The sequence below is a fragment of the Garra rufa genome, chromosome 2 (assembly GCF_049309525.1).
Source record: "Garra rufa chromosome 2, GarRuf1.0, whole genome shotgun sequence".
NCBI lineage: Eukaryota > Metazoa > Chordata > Actinopteri > Cypriniformes > Cyprinidae > Garra > Garra rufa.
Window position 1 is genome coordinate 53,803,011 of NC_133362.1, and position 16,223 is coordinate 53,819,233.

Sequence of the window (16,223 nt, forward strand, 5' to 3'; positions counted from 1 at the left end):
CTGGACCTTAATCTAGGTCCTGGGGACCCCATGCTGAACTTTTTGTGTGTCCTCCTTATCTAACACACTCAGTTCAGTTCTTTGAGTTCTCTACTAATGAGCTGATGATCTGAATCGGGAGTGCTAAATAAAAGACGCCACGTAATATGACGAGGTGGCCGAGTGGTTAAGGCGATGGACTGCTAATCCATTGTGCTCTGCACGCGTGGGTTCGAATCCCATCCTCGTCGTTCGGTACATTTAGCAGTGATCCTCGGTCCTGGGGACCCCACTCTGCAATTTTTGTGTGTCTTCCCTATCTGACACACTCAGTTCAGTTCACTGAGCGCTCTACTAATGAGCTGGTGGTCTGAATCGGGAGTGTTAAACAAAAGGACCGCGCAAAACGAAAGGAGGTCGAGTGGTTAAGGCGATGCAAGGCTAGTCCGTTGTGCTCGGCACGCCTTGGTTTGTGTGGTTTCGAGTCCCATCCTCTTCATTTGATGCTTTAGCACCACTGAGAGCCCACCGGAACAGACAGGCCCAACCTGTTTACGATGGGTAGCGGCGAGCTGTGATTGTGCTGTAGTTTATTGATACCTGCCGCAAAGTCTTGAGAACATATTGACAAAACAACAAGTCTTCTGGCTCCGGCACGCTATGATCGGTGGACACCTCTTTGACGAGGACCAACAACCAGCCACGCCAATAAAAGGAAACAAAACGAAGCAAGACTATCTTTCTCAACAAGCCTCCAGAGAGACTGGCAAAAATTGCCGATGCTGACTGTATTTCAAGTCATCCCGGTGGGGTATTGGGTATTGACTTTGTGGCAACATGGAACTTTTGCATCTACATTAATATTAGTCTGTTTCTTCTTATTCTGAGGTCACCGTAGCCACCAGATCCATTCTGTATTCCGATCTGATGGTCACTACAGTCCCCCGGTTCCAGTCCGTACCAAGAGCAGATGGTGGATCAGCACCTTCAGCCGAATGTCAGCGGATACTATGTCAACTAGATGAGCCCCAGAGACAGATCATCAGTAAAGAAGGCATCCACATGCCACAGCAAACTACTCGAGCTGGTGAAAATGTTCACCAAACACCCGCCGCTGAATTCTTTTGAAACAAGCCAGCTTATTGAAGGTGCACAAGATAAACGCCCTGAGAAAGCTGTGCCTCGCAACCCTAAGAATGGCATAGGCGTTAGTGGACACCTGACGCGCGTGCAAAACTCCGGCATTTCACACGTCCCTGGGTGGGCTCGAACCACCAACCTTTCGGTTAACAGCCGAACGCGCTAACCGATTGGCGCCAAGCTGGGGAACAATAGTCTGTTAAGGGGGGGGGAAGAAAAGGAAGGAGGGGGGAGAAGGGGGAAAAGAGAAAAAGAAAGAAAAGAGAGAGAGAAAAGAAAAAAACGAGGAGAAAAGAAGTGAAAGGGAATTTTATCTCTTTGTCCTTTAAAGCAATGTTTTTGGAGTGTATATTTACAATAAATTATCTGAAAAAAAAATGTCTTCTCTATTTTCCTGTACATTTATATGGGAGTAAGGATGATCACAAGCTTCCCAGTTCATATTACAGTGTTGCCATACATTGAAGTGTTTACTGAATGTTTTATTTATCAGTAATTATCACATAAATGATGTCCAAATTAATGAAATCACTTTTGAAATGACAAATTAATATTTTATTAGATTTATATTACTGATTATTGATATTTTATTCAAAGTTTTTGCACTTTAAATATATTTCGGCTGTAGTTTTGTTCTAAACTTATATATATTACATTTATGTATTAAATCATCCCCAAATTTATCAACATTTTTAAAAGGGCGTATAACTGTTTAATGATACTGTAACAATGACAAACAAAAAGAGTTATTTGATCATGACCAAACTTTTATTTTTCAATCAGTCATAGCCAATTATTCATTATTCTTTTTTTTTTTTTTTTTACATTTTTATTCTTATAGTTATGTTGCACGTGCAGAAAACAGAATAATACCTCTTAATAATACTTTCTATTGTCCATGACTCCTGTGCCTTTTTTGCAAGTGCAAAAGAACAGAAAACAGAAGTATACATATAAACAAAAACGTCCAATGTCCATGGCTCTGTCTTGTGCATCAACTGCAAGTGAAAAGAACAGAAAGCACAAAACAATACAAATGAATAAAACTTTAAAATATTAATGACTCCTGTGCATGTTTTGAAAGTGCTAAAGAACAGAAAACAAAACTATACTTTTAAATAACTGTTTTAATGTCCATGGCACTAGTGCATTCATTGCAAGTGCAAAAGAACAGAAGGCAGAAAACAATACACATAAATAAAACTTTATCCCCTTTCTTTTTTGGACTCTTATGGATGAAACAGAACTTGAAATGGTCTCTATCAGGCGACAACAATCTGGCCACTGAGCAAGTGGGGCAGTGGTGGTGAATGTATGCCTCTTCACGCTCTCCACCCCTGGATTGAACCTGTGTCCAGCCTGCTCTGGTGTCTGGCAGCAAACATCACTCTCTTCTTATCGTAATCCAGCAGGTTCTGCCAACTATATTGCTCACCTAAGCAGAGAGAGCATATAATACAAGGCAAATGAGAAAACAAAACAAGTGGTAGTGTTAACATATGACAGGTCAAGAAGAGAAATTGACCTGATGGTTGGTGAGAGCCAGAGATGGCTGATTCCTGAGCTCCACAAGATACTCCGCAAGGCTGTCCACTTTGTCCAGCACACCAGCACTATGCAAAGCCTGTGAGAAAAATACAAAAAAAAAAAATTACATAAACAACATGAGTACAGTGAAGTGGGACAAAAAGATGTTTTTTTGTCAACTTCAGACAAAAAGCTACAGGTCAGCACGAATTATATTTTTTCCCTAGAAATTTAACAATATTACATAAAACATAATTACATACATACATTAAATGAGATATTTACATACCACAGACTCGTCAGGAGATGCTGAGGCACCTGGCGTGAAGGAGGCATCAGGCTGAGTGGAGGAGAGAGAGAAGCTTGGGTCATCAGTAAGACTTGACACAGTAATGTCAAATGTTTGGTCCTCCCTAAAGCCCTCGTCTTCTTCATCCTCACCTTCATCCACATCCTCCAGCATGTTCTCTGTCTCTTCTGAGTCAGGGTCCACTACCAGGGGCTGTCCAGTCTGACCCAGGAAGTAGTCAACACCAAGCAGCTCTCCTATGAAAAAAAAAAATTAATAAAAGAAAACACAGAAATACAGGATCATTCAAAAGTTTGGACACATCACTATTTTTAATGTTTTTGAAAGAAATGTCTTATGCTCATCAGTCCTGCATTTATTTAATAAAAAATACAAAAAACATGAATAATATTATTAAATGTTAATACAGTTTAAATTTACAGTTCCATATACTTTACATTTAATTTATTTCTGTCATCAACGCTGAATATATTTAGCAATCATTTTAGAAATCATTAAAAAGTTAAATAAAGAACAGCATTAGAAATATAATAGAAAATCTTCTGTAACAATATACAGTACTGTTCAAAAGTTTTTTTTTAAAGAAATTAATGCTGTTCTTTTTAACTTTTTCTTCATCAATGAATTCTGCAAAACGTATCACAGTTTTCATTAAAAAAAAAAAAAAAAAATACAAATATGCAGTAATAATTATATTGCTGTTTTTTTCTGTATTTTTGATCAAATAAATGCAGGCTGAATGAGCAAAAGACACTTCTTTCAAAAACATTAAACACAGTCACGTGTAAAAATGTTTGACAAATAATGTACACACATACATATTCTACAATAAGATACAGGTAACTTTACCTTCTGGTAGAGGTTGTACCACTTCCGCTGCCGTGGTGCTGGTCTGTTGCCTCCAGACGGACAAACCCCAGAGCTGGCAAAAGTCCTCAACCTGGCCATCCACTCGCCATCACCCATGGCCTTGTGGCTCTTTGGCTTAGTGCTCATCTAAATATATTAGGGAAATAATAGTTAGTAATGTGCATTTTGCAGGTATTGGTCAACTACACAAATGTTTTAAATTTTTTTATAATGATACAACGATATATATTCAAGCTGACTAAATAATGGCACCCATTACAACAATTAAACATTATTTTATTGCTAATAAAGCAAAACAAGGTTACACATTTAAAGGTGTTACACTACAGTTATACATATAAAGATTTGAATATGAAATTACTACATGCAGTTACGATAGGGATAAGATTATTGTTTTGTTTGGTTTACAGTTAGTTGCATCCAATTATGCATAATTTACTGTTATTACTATAGTAAATACATATAGCATGTATTAATGACAATGTAAAATAAAGTACATTGTTAGTTAAAAGCTGTGGTTATACATATGATAATCAATCTGAGAAAAAAAAAAAAAAAAAAAAGAACATAGTAAGTACACTTTACTTAAACCATGGTTAATTTTTGTAAAGGATGTCTATATAACATTGCATTTTCATTTAAGGAAAGGAATGGAAAGGGGGTGAGTGAGGCCAAGTATGGTGACCCATACAAGGAATTTGTGCTCTGCATTTAACCCATCCAAGTGCACACACACAGTAGTGAACACACACACACCGTGAACACACACCCGGAGCAGTGGGCAGCCATTGCTGCGGCGCCCGGGGAGCAGTTGGGGGATCGGTGCCTTGCTCAAGGGACTCACCTCAGTCGTGGTATTGAGGGTGGAGAGAGTGCTGTACATTCACTCCCCCCACCTACAATCCCTGCCGGACCTGAGACTCGAACCTGCAACCTTTGGGTTACAAGTCCGAATCTCTAACCATTAGGCCACGGCTGCCCCTTAAATTAAATTATTATTTGTAGCACTTGCATCTGCGTTTATATAAATAGTAATCCATCTGCAAACACAAAACTTGATTACTACATTCACATAGCAAAATCACATTAAATATTAATTAGAAATGACAATGTCTACAACTAAACATATTTTTTAAATCCAAATCAAACTTTAAATAGAATAGATGTGTTTACTATGCAAAATTACAGGCAAATGGTGTTTTATATGTAAGATTATAGGCAAATCATGGAAACAAAACATGATTACTACACTTTCACTATAGTAAAAGCATGGTAAATGACTTGGTTTTTTTTTTCATTCATATTTTTATTTATAGTAAGACGGTGTTTACACTTAAAGAACAAGTAAACTGAGTTTAATAAGTACTATTACAGGCACAATTGTGTTTAATATGTGAGATTATAGCCAAGTAATGAAAAGAAAACATGATTACTACACTTTCACTATAGTAACCCTGCTGAAAAAACCAGCTAAAACCAGCCTAGGCTGGTTGGCTGGTCTTAGCTGGTTTAAGCTGGAAATGGCTGGTTTTAGCTGGTCTCCCAGCCTGGCCAGGCTGGTCAGGCTGGTTTTAGCTGGTGGTTTCCCAGCCTGACCAGCTAAGACCAGCCTGACCAGCCTGGCCAGGCTGGAAAAATGGCCAAAACCCCTCTAAAACCAGCCTGCCTCCCAGCTATGACCAGCTAAAACCAGGCTGGTTGACCAGCTAAAACCAGCCAACCAGCCTAGGCTGGTTTTAGCTGGTTTTTTCACCAGGGAAAGCCATGGTAAATGACGACAAACACAAGCACAACGTTTTTTGTTGTTGCTGTTCATTCAGATTTTCATTTATAGTAAGACTGTGTTCATACAGTTGTAATCGATCAGCCAAAAACACAACATGGTTACTACGCTTTTACTATAGTAAAAACAAGGTAAATTGTCATAAGGGATGACTGCACTTACAGCTGAAACGCGTTTTTCCCCCATTTAAATCGAACTTTAGAATGAGTAAATGGACTTTAGAAAGTTAGATTACATTTAAACAGTGTTTCATTATGCGCAATTCGCGAGTCAAAAGTTTGTGAACGCCAAACACGGATGAACGAAGGACGAAAACGTAACGAGTTACCAGTTGAGAACATTGTAAACAGAGAGGAAGAAAGTAGAAAACATGTATTACTTACTTTGAAAAGTTATCCTATATTCCGTTCGTCTGATTTTTGAACCTGACTTAGAATGAAACTAAGCGCGGTGAGTGGCTCTCAACAATGGAGCTCGAGCGATGCGATTGGCTCTCGTCCATTCTCACAATGGACGGCGAGCGACGCGATTGGCTCTCGTCCATTCTCACAATGGATGGCGAGCGACGCGATTGGCTCTCGTCCATTCTCACAATGGACGGCGAGATCGGCGATTGGACGAGGAGACGGCCGTGGAAACAGACGATCCTGCTCCAGGTAGGCGCCACAGAGACAGCCGTTGTGTGTCTGCTGCCGCCGGATCACGGTTGTAAAAGGAAGGGTTAGGGATTAGAATCGCACGTACTAACAGGCTGTTTTGAAAGATGTTTCCGGAGCTCGCAAAATCCACTTAGCCTGTGCGGCGAATGGGCACGCTGGAGCCCGCCACCCTGTTGGGAAGAAAGAGAGCCAACAGAGGTGCCCAACGTGGGGCTCGAACTCACAAACCTGAGATTAAGAGTCTCACGCTCTACCGACTGAGCTAGTCGGGCTGGTTATAGTTTCCTTTACCGGGTCGGAGCCAGTTTTCATCGGCTCCCAAATGACACAGGCGAAACGGAGGCTCTCGCGTTGTGCGAGACTGTCGAGCCGTCCCGTGGGTAGGGCTTAGAGCACGCTTAGAGTTTTCTTCTGTCAGTTTTGACCCAATGTGTTTTTGGGAAGCGCAGTTTGACCCAGCAGTGCAGGCCAACAACATGTTCTGTCTTGCCGCGTGAAGGCGGTTCAATGCTTTGGATAGCGTATGGTTGAGATGTGATTTTCCACCAATTTGGGGCACCTTTCTTATGGAAATCAAGGATAAATCTATATAAGGATAAGGATAAATCTTCTATTTTTCGGTGGTCTTTTGAGAACACTAGATTTATATGTCAATTCCAACATAACACCGACTGTTACGCAACAGTCCCGGGATCGTTAATAATTACGCCTCCAACATTTGCATCGCCCAATCATCGGTAACGTCAGTACATCAGTAAAACAAGGCAAGCCACTGAAGGGACACGGTTAGCTTAATGCTAGCACTATCCTGTTACATTGCAGTACAAAAGATATCACTTACCACATAAACAGAGAGATGACTGTGCTGATGATGGTGAATGATGGAGAAATAACTGCGCTGATGATGGCGAATGATTTACAGATCAAGAGTATCACCGAGAAGCAGCTGAACTTGTGTGGTAAGAAGAGCTCCCTCTGCATTATAACTTTACACAGAGCACATGGATCACAGTAATGAGACTAAAATGTCTGCGATTCAAAACGGCAGATTCAACAAACCACATATTAAAAGCGGCTAGAGCTCCTAATTAAATATATATTTTTTATCAATGTGCCAGCTATAGAGATGAGCAGCTCTGTGAAACAGCCAATCGGAGCAGAGCTCATTAATATTCATGAAGCTTCCAAAAAAGGCAATAACAGAGCATTTCATTCTAGGAACAAATCCTAGGGTTGTAAATGGTCCTGTAAAACCGTTTCTGGAGATTGTTTGCCCTTTCCTATGCCATATACCTTCTATATAGACATCAAAGAACAAATTAAAATATTCTGTCAATGCATTTTATGGCAACTTTAAGTTGATAGAACCAGCTGACATCTTATCCTGACATTCTGAATCTCAAGGATGGTGACACCCACCAACAAAAATGTAAAATAAAAAAAAAAGATTAAAAAAAGTAGTTTCATCAGATATACACCAATTATGAGCTAAACAGTCAATCGCAACTACTCACAAGATTTTTGATCTGATATTTACAATTTTCAAAGACCACTCTGATCATACTCTCTTCTTCTATGCTGCATAAATGCCACACAGAACGTTCATCAATGGTGTGGAGCATACGAAATAAACCATTACTCCACACCCGATTCACGCTGGAATCTGACGTGGAGATAAGTACTTGGCTGAATCCAGATCTCTTCTTGACATCCATAGTATAGTCTACAGCCCTTTACCGTGACTGATTTGCAAATTGAATCAAAGCAATTAAGCAAGGAACGCCGACTTGTTTTCTCGACCTCGTGGCCGCGACAGAGTGCGCCTGACCCCGGATCGGGAGGTTGCGTGTTCCAATTATGTTGAGTTCAAGCGAACTGTTCTTGACTTTGTGAGTGTAAAGACTAGCGGATTTGCATAGTTTATCAAAGTGCTTTTGCATGAAACACTAAATAATTTTTCCGCTATCTTGTAGTGCAACGGTAGAGTGTCTGGCTCCAAATCACCTTGAGGTCAGACGATCTGTTTTTGATCTCCTGAGTATAAAGTCCAACATCAAGAGTGTTCCTTGAGCACCGTATATTTACTGATTTGCATTCTGTGTCAAGGGGGTTAAGCAAAATACATCACCTCTGGGTTCAGGACCTCGTGGCGCAAAGGTAGCGCGTCTGACTCCAGATCAGAAGGTTGCGTGTTCAAATCACGTCGGGGTCACGTGATTTCTTGTTGACTTCTAATGTGAAAAGAAGTCCTGTCGTTGTGTGCTGCAGTGGTTTCCAATCCCACCGCTCTGTATGTCTCCCTTATTAAACACACCTGATTAAGATCATTAGCTAGTTAGGAGAGAGCTCCATGAGCTCATCTGGGTGTGTCAGAAAAAGGAGACAGACAAAAATGCAGGGCCGCGTCTTCCAGAGTCATCGTAAGCCTAAGTTGATTGCAACTCTATTGGTTTCAATGCGTCTACGTTGTATGAAGGATTGCAACGCTTTTGGGAAACACAGCCCAGAGCAGGGGGTCCCCAGGATCAGGATTGAAAATCACCAGTGTACTGTGATAGATTTGTATCTTGACCTGTTATTTTTATTAAGCCTGAGATCTCATGTAATAACCATTCCTGTCATTGTGTACTGTGACAGATCTGCCTCTTGACGTGTTGCTTTTGCATATCTTGCCCTGGAATCTCTGAAGAAATCGTGGAAACATCTACGTGCCGAATTCAAAAGCCAGCTCCTTCGAGCCGGAATCGAACCAGCGACCTAAGGATAGCCAATGTATCATCTACAGTCCTCCGCTCTACCAGCTGAGCTATCGAAGGCAGGATGACAAAAGGTGGCTTAAGCAGGAAACACCAGATAGGTTTGTGGTGTCTTGGGGTACAGTGTTGCCAGATTGGAAATGTCCAAGTATCGTACCAGAAGCTCAAAATTATCGTATTTGGGAGAAAATTATCATATTTAAGTCAAACGTTCAAAATAAAGATCGGCTATTTATCTAGATGTTACAGCTATTGTCCTTTTCAGCACTCATTTTCTATACCTTATTGTAATGATAAAAACTAATTATCTTACCCGAGTCAAACGTTCAAAATACAGCTATTTATCTAGATGTTACAGCTATTTATCCTTTTCAGCACTCAATTTCTATACTTTATTTTTAAACTAACAACCTCAGTTTTGAAACAACTGACCTAAGTGCGACAGGAACGTTAACTTGTGCTCGTGAGAGAGAGCCATTCTCCACGATGATTGGTTGAGAAGACGTAAGATTGGATGCGTAACACCACGTTCACGTCTCCTCACAATCATGAAGGTAGACGTAGGATCCACACAACTACATCTTTGAGAATAGAAGCTCTATAATTACAACGACCATGGTGTCACAAAATTCAGAAATTATCGTACATTGTGGTATTATTGATCGTACATCGTACAGAGGTCAAAATTATGGTACAAATACGATAATTATCGTACGTCTGGCAACACTGTTGGGGTACAACGGTAGCTTGGCTGAATCCAGATCAGACGGTTGCAGGTTCCAATCACATCAGTTGATCTCTTCTTGACATCCATAGTATAAAGTCTACAGCCCTTTACCGTGACTGATTTGCAAATTGAATCAAAGCAATTAAGCAAGGAACGCCGACTTGTTTTCTCGACCTCGTGGCCGCGACAGAGTGCGCCTGACCCCGGATCGGGAGGCTGCGTGTTCCAATTAAGTTGAGGTCAAGCGAACTGTTCTTGACTTTGTGAGTGTAAAGACTAGCGGATTTGCATAGTTTATCAAAGTGCTTTAGCATGAAACACTAAATAATTTTTCCGCTATCTTGTAGTGCAACGGTAGAGTGTCTGGCTCCAAATCACCTTGAGGTCAGACGATCTGTTTTTGATCTCCTGAGTATAAAGTCCAACATCAAGAGTGTTCCTTGAGCACCGTATATTTACTGAGTTGCATTCTGTGTCAAGGGGGTTAAGCAAAATACATCACCTCTGGGTTCAGGACCTCGTGGCGCAACGGTAGCGCGTCTGACTCCAGATCAGAAGGTTGCGTGTTCAAATCACGTCAGGGTCACGTGATTTCTTGTTGACTTCTAATGTGAAAAGAAGTCCTGTCGTTGTGTGCTGCAGTGGTTTCCAATCCCACCGCTCTGTATGTCTCCCTTATTAAACACACCTGATTAAGATCATTAGCTAGTTAGGAGAGAGCTCCATGAGCTCATCTGGGTGTGTCAGAAAAAGGAGACAGACAAAAATGCAGGGCCGCATCTTCCAGAGTCATCGTAAGCCTAAATTGATTGCAACTCTATTGGTTTCAATGCGTCTACGTTGTATGAAGGATTGCAATGCTTTTGGGAAACACAGCCCAGAGCAGGGGGTCCCCAGGATCAGGATTGAAAATCACCAGTGTACTGTGATAGATTTGTATCTTGACCTGTTATTTTTATTAAGCCTGAGATCTCATGTAATAACCATTCCTGTCATTGTGTACTGTGACAGATCTGCCTCTTGACGTGTTGCTTTTGCATATCTTGCCCTGCAATCTCTGAAGAAATCGTGGAAACATCTACGTGCCGAATTCAAAAGCCAGCTCCTTCGAGCCGGAATCGAACCAGCGACCTAAGGATAGCCAATGTATCATCTACAGTCCTCCGCTCTACCAGCTGAGCTATCGAAGGCAGGATGACAAAAGGTGGCTTAAGCAGGAAACACCAGATAGGTTTGTGGTGTCTTGGGGTACAACGGTAGCTTGGCTGAATCCAGATCAGACGGTTGCATGTTCCAATCACATCAGTTGATCTCTTCTTGACATCCATAGTATAAAGTCTACAGCCCTTTACCGTGACTGATTTGCAAATTGAATCAAAGCAATTAAGCAAGGAACGCCGACTTGTTTTCTCGACCTCGTGGCCGCGACAGAGTGCGCCTGACCCCGGATCGGGAGGTTGCGTGTTCCAATTATGTTGAGTTCAAGCGAACTGTTCTTGACTTTGTGAGTGTAAAGACTAGCGGATTTGCATAGTTTATCAAAGTGCTTTTGCATGAAACACTAAATAATTTTTCCGCTATCTTGTAGTGCAACGGTAGAGTGTCTGGCTCCAAATCACCTTGAGGTCAGACGATCTGTTTTTGATCTCCTGAGTATAAAGTCCAACATCAAGAGTGTTCCTTGAGCACCGTATATTTACTGATTTGCATTCTGTGTCAAGGGGGTTAAGCAAAATACATCACCTCTGGGTTCTGGACCTCGTGGCGCAAAGGTAGCGCGTCTGACTCCAGATCAGAAGGTTGCGTGTTCAAATCACGTCGGGTTCACGTGATTTCTTGTTGACTTCTAATGTGAAAAGAAGTCCTGTCGTTGTGTGCTGCAGTGGTTTCCAATCCCACCGCTCTGTATGTCTCCCTTATTAAACACACCTGATTAAGATCCTTAGCTAGTTAGGAGAGAGCTCCATGAGCTCATCTGGGTGTGTCAGAAAAAGGAGACAGACAAAAATGCAGGGCCGCGTCTTCCAGAGTCATCGTAAGCCTAAGTTGATTGCAACTCTATTGGTTTCAATGCGTCTACGTTGTATGAAGGATTGCAACCCTTTTGGGAAACACAGCCCAGAGCAGGGGGTCCCCAGGATCAGGATTGAAAATCACCAGTGTACTGTGATAGATTTGTATCTTGACCTGTTATTTTTATTAAGCCTGAGATCTCATGTAATAACCATTCCTGTCATTGTGTACTGTGACAGATCTGCCTCTTGACGTGTTACTTTTGCATATCTTGCCCTGGAATCTCTGAAGAAATCGTGGAAACATCTACGTGCCGAATTCAAAAGCCAGCTCCTTCGAGCCGGAATCGAACCAGCGACCTAAGGATAGCCAATTTATCATCTACAGTCCTCCGCTCTACCAGCTGAGCTATCGAAGGCAGGATGACAAAAGGTGGCTTAAGCAGGAAACACCAGATAGGTTTGTGGTGTCTTGGGGTACAGTGTTGCCAGATTGGAAATGTCCAAGTATCGTACCAGAAGCTCAAAATTATCGTATTTGGGAGAAAATTATCATATTTAAGTCAAACGTTCAAAATAAAGATCGGCTATTTATCTAGATGTTACAGCTATTGTCCTTTTCAGCACTCATTTTCTATACCTTATTGTAATGATAAAAACTAATTATCTTACCCGAGTCAAACGTTCAAAATACAGCTATTTATCTAGATGTTACAGCTATTTATCCTTTTCAGCACTCAATTTCTATACTTTATTTTTAAACTAACAACCTCAGTTTTGAAACAACTGACCTAAGTGCGACAGGAACGTTAACTTGTGCTCGTGAGAGAGAGCCATTCTCCACGATGATTGGTTGAGAAGACGTAAGATTGGATGCGTAACACCACGTTCACGTCTCCTCACAATCATGAAGGTAGACGTAGGATCCACACAACTACATCTTTGAGAATAGAAGCTCTATAATTACAACGACCATGGTGTCACAAAATTCAGAAATTATCGTACATTGTGGTATTATTGATCGTACATCGTACAGAGGTCAAAATTATGGTACAAATACGATAATTATCGTACGTCTGGCAACACTGTTGGGGTACAACGGTAGCTTGGCTGAATCCAGATCAGACGGTTGCAGGTTCCAATCACATCAGTTGATCTCTTCTTGACATCCATAGTATAAAGTCTACAGCCCTTTACCGTGACTGATTTGCAAATTGAATCAAAGCAATTAAGCAAGGAACGCCGACTTGTTTTCTCGACCTCGTGGCCGCGACAGAGTGCGCCTGACCCCGGATCGGGAGGTTGCGTGTTCCAATTATGTTGAGTTCAAGCGAACTGTTCTTGACTTTGTGAGTGTAAAGACTAGCGGATTTGCATAGTTTATCAAAGTGCTTTTGCATGAAACACTAAATAATTTTTCCGCTATCTTGTAGTGCAACGGTAGAGTGTCTGGCTCCAAATCACCTTGAGGTCAGACGATCTGTTTTTGATCTCCTGAGTATAAAGTCCAACATCAAGAGTGTTCCTTGAGCACCGTATATTTACTGATTTGCATTCTGTGTCAAGGGGGTTAAGCAAAATACATCACCTCTGGGTTCAGGACCTCGTGGCGCAAAGGTAGCGCGTCTGACTCCAGATCAGAAGGTTGCGTGTTCAAATCACGTCGGGTTCACGTGATTTCTTGTTGACTTCTAATGTGAAAAGAAGTCCTGTCGTTGTGTGCTGCAGTGGTTTCCAATCCCACCGCTCTGTATGTCTCCCTTATTAAACACACCTGATTAAGATCCTTAGCTAGTTAGGAGAGAGCTCCATGAGCTCATCTGGGTGTGTCAGAAAAAGGAGACAGACAAAAATGCAGGGCCGCGTCTTCCAGAGTCATCGTAAGCCTAAGTTGATTGCAACTCTATTGGTTTCAATGCGTCTACGTTGTATGAAGGATTGCAACCCTTTTGGGAAACACAGCCCAGAGCAGGGGGTCCCCAGGATCAGGATTGAAAATCACCAGTGTACTGTGATAGATTTGTATCTTGACCTGTTATTTTTATTAAGCCTGAGATCTCATGTAATAACCATTCCTGTCATTGTGTACTGTGACAGATCTGCCTCTTGACGTGTTACTTTTGCATATCTTGCCCTGGAATCTCTGAAGAAATCGTGGAAACATCTACGTGCCGAATTCAAAAGCCAGCTCCTTCGAGCCGGAATCGAACCAGCGACCTAAGGATAGCCAATTTATCATCTACAGTCCTCCGCTCTACCAGCTGAGCTATCGAAGGCAGGATGACAAAAGGTGGCTTAAGCAGGAAACACCAGATAGGTTTGTGGTGTCTTGGGGTACAGTGTTGCCAGATTGGAAATGTCCAAGTATCGTACCAGAAGCTCAAAATTATCGTATTTGGGAGAAAATTATCATATTTAAGTCAAACGTTCAAAATAAAGATCGGCTATTTATCTAGATGTTACAGCTATTGTCCTTTTCAGCACTCATTTTCTATACCTTATTGTAATGATAAAAACTAATTATCTTACCCGAGTCAAACGTTCAAAATACAGCTATTTATCTAGATGTTACAGCTATTTATCCTTTTCAGCACTCAATTTCTATACTTTATTTTTAAACTAACAACCTCAGTTTTGAAACAACTGACCTAAGTGCGACAGGAACGTTAACTTGTGCTCGTGAGAGAGAGCCATTCTCCACGATGATTGGTTGAGAAGACGTAAGATTGGATGCGTAACACCACGTTCACGTCTCCTCACAATCATGAAGGTAGACGTAGGATCCACACAACTACATCTTTGAGAATAGAAGCTCTATAATTACAACGACCATGGTGTCACAAAATTCAGAAATTATCGTACATTGTGGTATTATTGATCGTACATCGTACAGAGGTCAAAATTATGGTACAAATACGATAATTATCGTACGTCTGGCAACACTGTTGGGGTACAACGGTAGCTTGGCTGAATCCAGATCAGACGGTTGCAGGTTCCAATCACATCAGTTGATCTCTTCTTGACATCCATAGTATAAAGTCTACAGCCCTTTACCGTGACTGATTTGCAAATTGAATCAAAGCAATTAAGCAAGGAACGCCGACTTGTTTTCTCGACCTCGTGGCCGCGACAGAGTGCGCCTGACCCCGGATCGGGAGGTTGCGTGTTCCAATTATGTTGAGTTCAAGCGAACTGTTCTTGACTTTGTGAGTGTAAAGACTAGCGGATTTGCATAGTTTATCAAAGTGCTTTTGCATGAAACACTAAATAATTTTTCCGCTATCTTGTAGTGCAACGGTAGAGTGTCTGGCTCCAAATCACCTTGAGGTCAGACGATCTGTTTTTGATCTCCTGAGTATAAAGTCCAACATCAAGAGTGTTCCTTGAGCACCGTATATTTACTGATTTGCATTCTGTGTCAAGGGGGTTAAGCAAAATACATCACCTCTGGGTTCAGGACCTCGTGGCGCAAAGGTAGCGCGTCTGACTCCAGATCAGAAGGTTGCGTGTTCAAATCACGTCGGGTTCACGTGATTTCTTGTTGACTTCTAATGTGAAAAGAAGTCCTGTCGTTGTGTGCTGCAGTGGTTTCCAATCCCACCGCTCTGTATGTCTCCCTTATTAAACACACCTGATTAAGATCCTTAGCTAGTTAGGAGAGAGCTCCATGAGCTCATCTGGGTGTGTCAGAAAAAGGAGACAGACAAAAATGCAGGGCCGCGTCTTCCAGAGTCATCGTAAGCCTAAGTTGATTGCAACTCTATTGGTTTCAATGCGTCTACGTTGTATGAAGGATTGCAACCCTTTTGGGAAACACAGCCCAGAGCAGGGGGTCCCCAGGATCAGGATTGAAAATCACCAGTGTACTGTGATAGATTTGTATCTTGACCTGTTATTTTTATTAAGCCTGAGATCTCATGTAATAACCATTCCTGTCATTGTGTACTGTGACAGATCTGCCTCTTGACGTGTTACTTTTGCATATCTTGCCCTGGAATCTCTGAAGAAATCGTGGAAACATCTACGTGCCGAATTCAAAAGCCAGCTCCTTCGAGCCGGAATCGAACCAGCGACCTAAGGATAGCCAATTTATCATCTACAGTCCTCCGCTCTACCAGCTGAGCTATCGAAGGCAGGATGACAAAAGGTGGCTTAAGCAGGAAACACCAGATAGGTTTGTGGTGTCTTGGGGTACAGTGTTGCCAGATTGGAAATGTCCAAGTATCGTACCAGAAGCTCAAAATTATCGTATTTGGGAGAAAATTATCATATTTAAGTCAAACGTTCAAAATAAAGATCGGCTATTTATCTAGATGTTACAGCTATTGTCCTTTTCAGCACTCATTTTCTATACCTTATTGTAATGATAAAAACTAATTATCTTACCCGAGTCAAACGTTCAAAATACAGCTATTTATCTAGATGTTACAGCTATTTATCCTTTTCAGCACTCAATTTCT

At 41.5% G+C, this 16,223-nt stretch overlaps 11 non-coding genes and 1 pseudogene across 11 annotated transcripts; 6 read left to right on the forward strand and 6 right to left on the reverse strand.

The window, feature by feature from the left end:
• The first annotated feature begins 148 nt into the window (after positions 1-148).
• Positions 149-230, forward strand: trnas-gcu (transfer RNA serine (anticodon GCU)). The gene has a single exon. It is a non-coding gene; the product is annotated as a tRNA-Ser (tRNA).
• A 7,586-nt stretch (positions 231-7,816) lies between these two features.
• Positions 7,817-7,994, reverse strand: LOC141326984 (small nucleolar RNA U3; annotated as a pseudogene).
• A 414-nt stretch (positions 7,995-8,408) lies between these two features.
• On the forward strand, positions 8,409-8,480 carry trnaw-cca (transfer RNA tryptophan (anticodon CCA)). The gene has a single exon. It is a non-coding gene; the product is annotated as a tRNA-Trp (tRNA).
• Positions 8,481-8,997: 517 nt separating this feature from the next.
• trnay-gua (transfer RNA tyrosine (anticodon GUA)) lies at positions 8,998-9,084 on the reverse strand. Its single transcript is given in 2 exon segments — positions 8,998-9,033; positions 9,048-9,084. It is a non-coding gene; the product is annotated as a tRNA-Tyr (tRNA).
• A 1,181-nt stretch (positions 9,085-10,265) lies between these two features.
• On the forward strand, positions 10,266-10,337 carry trnaw-cca (transfer RNA tryptophan (anticodon CCA)). Its single transcript has one exon. It is a non-coding gene; the product is annotated as a tRNA-Trp (tRNA).
• A 517-nt stretch (positions 10,338-10,854) lies between these two features.
• On the reverse strand, positions 10,855-10,941 carry trnay-gua (transfer RNA tyrosine (anticodon GUA)). The gene is given in 2 exon segments: positions 10,855-10,890; positions 10,905-10,941. It is a non-coding gene; the product is annotated as a tRNA-Tyr (tRNA).
• A 564-nt stretch (positions 10,942-11,505) lies between these two features.
• trnaw-cca (transfer RNA tryptophan (anticodon CCA)) lies at positions 11,506-11,578 on the forward strand. The gene has a single exon. It is a non-coding gene; the product is annotated as a tRNA-Trp (tRNA).
• Positions 11,579-12,095: 517 nt separating this feature from the next.
• Positions 12,096-12,182, reverse strand: trnay-gua (transfer RNA tyrosine (anticodon GUA)). Its single transcript is given in 2 exon segments — positions 12,096-12,131; positions 12,146-12,182. It is a non-coding gene; the product is annotated as a tRNA-Tyr (tRNA).
• A 1,180-nt stretch (positions 12,183-13,362) lies between these two features.
• On the forward strand, positions 13,363-13,435 carry trnaw-cca (transfer RNA tryptophan (anticodon CCA)). Its single transcript has one exon. It is a non-coding gene; the product is annotated as a tRNA-Trp (tRNA).
• Positions 13,436-13,952: 517 nt separating this feature from the next.
• trnay-gua (transfer RNA tyrosine (anticodon GUA)) lies at positions 13,953-14,039 on the reverse strand. The gene is given in 2 exon segments: positions 13,953-13,988; positions 14,003-14,039. It is a non-coding gene; the product is annotated as a tRNA-Tyr (tRNA).
• A 1,180-nt stretch (positions 14,040-15,219) lies between these two features.
• On the forward strand, positions 15,220-15,292 carry trnaw-cca (transfer RNA tryptophan (anticodon CCA)). The gene has a single exon. It is a non-coding gene; the product is annotated as a tRNA-Trp (tRNA).
• Positions 15,293-15,809: 517 nt separating this feature from the next.
• On the reverse strand, positions 15,810-15,896 carry trnay-gua (transfer RNA tyrosine (anticodon GUA)). The gene is given in 2 exon segments: positions 15,810-15,845; positions 15,860-15,896. It is a non-coding gene; the product is annotated as a tRNA-Tyr (tRNA).
• Positions 15,897-16,223: the final 327 nt, after the last annotated feature.